Below are 5,232 nucleotides of genomic sequence, written 5' to 3' on the forward strand. Positions count from 1 at the left end.
AAAAAAAAAAAAAAAAAAAAAAAAAGGAAATATTTTGTTGGCTTTTGGAGTTTTAAATTTTTTTTTGAGGCCCTTTCAAACTCGAGACCCTAGGCAATGGCCTTGGTCACCTTAGGCCAAGGTTGGCCCTGGGGCTGCTTCCCCCTCACATCCGCCCCTAAATATATATCCCATTGTCCAATTACTTAAACAGATATCTAAACTAGTGCTAAACTCCAATTTGGACTACATAGCATTACTTGGAACTTTTATTGAGATCTAAATCCACTGGCCTCCATTTCAAGCAATAAAATATGTAACTCTTGAACTACAGGGATCATGTTTATGAAAGCTATATTACATAAAATGGTTTGACAAGTGATTTCAAGCAGAGAGTTTCATTAGATTTATTGCAATATGAAAAATTAAACTTGCACAAGTTGGGCAACAAGTACAAGATATTCGCACCTCAACCTAACTAGTTACGTTTATGTTTCTTTCCTCAAACAATTTAGGGAGGTTCAATCGGAGGAAATCGTTGAAAAACCAAATGAAAATGTTAAGATCTCAACAAGTCCTTACACTTCAAGAAAATGTTACACACATTTGTGTGGAGGCAAGAGGACAAGATGCACTCATCACAGGAAGCAAATGATCATGCTATCACTACAAATTTATGTCCTTAACAACGCAAATTTGGCTTGATTTTGTGAAATGTCTCAAATATCGATATTATGAAAGATCATATATTTTTTCTAAACTTGATGATGGAACCCATTTTCTTATTACTTTTAAGAGATGAATTGAGAAATAGTAAGTTTTATTCTGCACTTTCCCAGAAATGAGGATGAATTTGACCTTCTAAAGTCATGAACCACACATTATCTTATCTTAATTCTAAGTGGAAAAATTTGTGCTGATGCAATATCTTCTTCTATGCATCTCTTTCATGATTTGTTGTCACGGACCCACAGTCCATTATAGTTACATTTTATTGAAATTGTCTATCTACATTGTCGGGAAAATATGGTGCAAAAATTTATACTCAGACACTAAAATGTGGGGACAATTATTTTGCAAAATGAAATTGGACATAATTTCGATTATTAGAAATGTAGGAAAAATAAGAATTTATAAGAAGATGAAATAAAATGAGGTATCACCACGCTAAATTGGTGTTATCAGAATCAGATGGACGTCAATATCCTAAAATACGTCGTCTTGTAAGACAACACAACATTAATTTCATTCGACGAACTAAAGCTTAATCGCACTCTTCTAAACTGAATGATATCGAATACTAAATTATCAAACATTAAACTTGATAACAATAGAAAATTACTATGACAGAATTTGGAGGGAGAGGAGGACATTAGAATTCAATTATTTTGAAATTAATTTGGATGGAAGAAAATGAAATTAAGATTCATGGATTTTAATATGTCTATTCGGAATGATTGCATCTTTTAGTACAAATTCATTTGAACAATTAGATCACACCATGATGTGATGGCTTAAATTGCATCATACACAAAGGTTCTTGACCTTTCATTATGCACCTCTTGTAATTGAATGGTCACACCAATGAGAAAAATCACGACTCTTCAATATGTAACTATTGTATTTGGAAAACTGCATCAAGTCGTCGCACCGAATATAAACTTATTCCAATTCACACGTATTAAGATCATTAAATCACATCAATTAAACCATTAATTTCAAACATCCTTGTGTCTGCGAAAGAAAATTTTGCACTAGGGAAGACTTGTCTCTTGTTCTCAGTTTTTCTTTGTTTTCTTCTGCATCACATTTCTCGGATGGTTCAGGAAGACTTGCTGTTTCTTTCTTGGTCTTCTTGAGTGGGTTAATTTTATTTTCGAAATCTTAATTGGGGTGCAATCACATCTCACGTAGACATTAAATATTGATGTCGATGAGATGGAGTTTTTCATTTCCAGGAAATACAAAACCTAATCAAGTCATGATGGTTTCGAAATTTGAAAGTATATGTCACTTGAATATAACTTGAAAGACTACGATTTATTTTCAATTTTACAACCACGACTATATTAAGTGACATATTTATCTATTTGTAAGATTTGTAAGACACGTCAAAATTAAAATTCACGCAGGATTGGAATGTAAAGTCTTGAAAGAGGACTAATGGAGTGACTAAAATTTCAAGTAAATTAAGTTCAGTGATCTGATTTAGACAAACTAAAGTTGAGTGGTTTGATTGAGATCTCTATGAAAGCTTAGATACCAATAATGAAATTATAATTTCCTAAGCTGTTAGAAGACTTGGACTGCTCTTTGAGGAATCGACTGTTCAGAGCCTTTTGAGAACCACAATAAACAGATTTAGAACTTCCAGAAAGCTTAAGAAAAACATTTGATCAAAATATTCAAAATTTTTATATTAAAGATTAATTTAAAATTTATGTTACGACAATTAAGAAAGTGGTTACAATTAATGTTAAATATCTTTTTCTAAAATTAAATATTATAATTATTAAAAGTACTCTTTTCTCAAAATGATACATGTTATTTGTAGTGTTGGCTTGATTGTGGATGGTCCCCATGAGTGATGAGGAATGGAAAAATTAGGAGGTGTTCTCTTTGTATTTCAGTTTTGTGTTTTGAGTTTTGAATTCATTTTGAGTTTTATGTTTTGAGTGTTTGTTTTGAAATTGTTGAAAATGCGTTCTTTTTGTTAATTTCTCAAAACAATAAAAAATAAATTTTTTTTTTTGAAATTTTGAGAATCACCACAACACCACCTCAAAACACCATTTAAAAAAATAAATTCATTTTTAATTTTTTTTTTAAATTTTGAGAATCACCACACCACCTCCTCAAAAAAAAAAAATAAATAAAAAATAAAAAAAAATTAAATAAATAAAAAAAGGTGTTTCCCACGTTTTCAATTTTTTCAAGTTTTACACTGAAAATGCCTAAAACGACAAAAACGTCGTTTTGTATTTTCTACACAATTTTTTTTTCGTTTTCGAAAACGGGAAAGAGAACACATTTTCACCGTTTTGAAAAATCGAAAACAGAAAACGATCCTAAAACAGTAAAGAGAACAGGGCCTTAGTTTCTTAAAGACACGGTGGAAAACTAGAGATAGATCAATTTCAAAACTTAAAGATCGTGTACCGAGTCAACTTGTCATAACATTGAAGGGAAAATTGAAGTGAAGGTCTCTAAGTTATTGAATTGGTGGAAACAGATCCCAACTTTTTTTATTTTCAATAAACATTAATACTCAAAATTCAATAAGTAAAAATGAAAGTCGCAAAGAAGAAAAAAACAGACAATCTAAGAAGCTATGTCTAGATTCAAAAGTGACTCAACAAGATTCCTTATGCATCATTAGATGTGATTTTGTTTATTTATTTTTATTTCAAAGAAATAAAATACATGTAGGAAGGATTATTTAGATGTAGATAGATTTTAATGTGTCGTCTATTGGAACCGTTTGTATTTTTGGGTACAAATTCGTTTGGATCGTTAGATGATACCATGATGGTTTAGATCACATCCTACACAAATGTGACTTTTATTATGCACCTCTTGCATTTGAATAGTCGTACACAATTCGAAAAGGATAAAGCCACTTGTAGATCATATTTTGTACATCATCCTTGTTGGTAAGTTTTGATTGATGAACAAATTTATCCTTTTAAATTGTCCAATGATATGTTGCCACGTAACACTTTTTTTTATAAATGATGTACATATAACATGATTTATTCGAAAAAATCACGAGTTTTGGATATGCACTTATTGTATTTGAAAAATCTCATCTAGTCATCTCATTCAATGGAGATTTGATTCAATTCACACACATTAAGATCATTAAATCACATTTATTAAACCATTAAATTCCAACATCCATGGCGTTTGTGAAAGAAAATTTTACATTGTTCTCTCAGTTTTTCTTTGTTTTCATCTTCATCACATTTCTCGGATGGTTAGTTTCTTTCTTTGTTTTCTTCAATATCACATTGTCTGGTCCATCCAACTTGGTGCAATCACGTATCATGTGGACATTAAATATTGATAGCAATTCGAATATACTGCCTAATCAAGTCATGATTGCAAAATTTGGAAGGATGTGGCACTTGAATATAATTTGAAAGAAGATGATTTATTTTCAATTTTGCAACCACAACTATAGATTAAGTGACAATAATTGTAAGACTTGAAAGACACACTAAGTTAATGTTCGCAAAAGATTTAAATTTTAAGTTTAGTAAGAAGACTAATAGAACGACTAAAATTTCAAGTAAATTGAAGTTTGATGATCTCATTGAGATAAATTAAAGTTGAGTGACTTAATTGAGATCTCAATGAAAGTTTAATGACCAACAAAATTGAAATTATTCCTTCCATGAACTGTTTACATGAGATGTACAATTCATTCTCACACCATTTTAAATTTTAATTGAACTTATCACATAGTATCAGCTAGACCAATTTTATAGCACAAATAGTGCTAGATAACATTATTCTTTTGAGAACTATGAGAAATGTTCTTAGATCAAAATTGAAAGGCTTTAAGAAAGCTAAACAAAAACTTTAAAGAAAGTTTGATCAAGATATTCAAGAAAACTAAGAGTAAGAGCTAATAACTGGAGAAGACCTGCTCCGACCTCTGAGTTCCAAACCTGGGGACTCTGAAAGCATTGTAAGGCTAGCAAGGTACTCAGATAGGGAGAGGAAGATGAAGGGGAAGCTTGACATAGCTAAGGTGAATCGGGAAGCTAAGCCTTACACACGGGAGGTGTTTGCGAGTACTCTCTTTTCTTTTAAGATTAAGTCGGGCCCTTGAAAAGGCTTTCCCGAGCGATCTAGTCCAGTATGCCTAGGTGTCAGATAGGAGAAAGTTTAGCTAACGTCCAAGGGGGAGAACTTAGAACTCATTAGCACGAAAAGTCATTAGCTAGATAGGAGATAAATACTTTACGGAGAAAAATTGCTTTAAAGTTTATCTCATGAAAATTAAGAAGTTACAAAATATATCTTTCTAAAATAAATATTAAATTTATAAAAATAAACCATAATTGGCTTCATTGTGGATGGTCCCAATAAGTATGAGGAATGGACAAATTAGTCTCGCAAAGAGCACGGCAAAAACCGTGTTAAGGAATAACAAGTCAACTTTTCTTAACATTAAGTCTCTAACGTATTGAGTTGGTGGAAACAGATTCCACAAATAGAAAGGACAGTGGAAAAAAAAAAAAAAAA

This window comes from Olea europaea, chromosome 3, assembly GCF_002742605.1.
Source record: "Olea europaea var. sylvestris chromosome 3, O_europaea_v1, whole genome shotgun sequence".
Lineage (NCBI taxonomy): Eukaryota > Viridiplantae > Streptophyta > Magnoliopsida > Lamiales > Oleaceae > Olea > Olea europaea.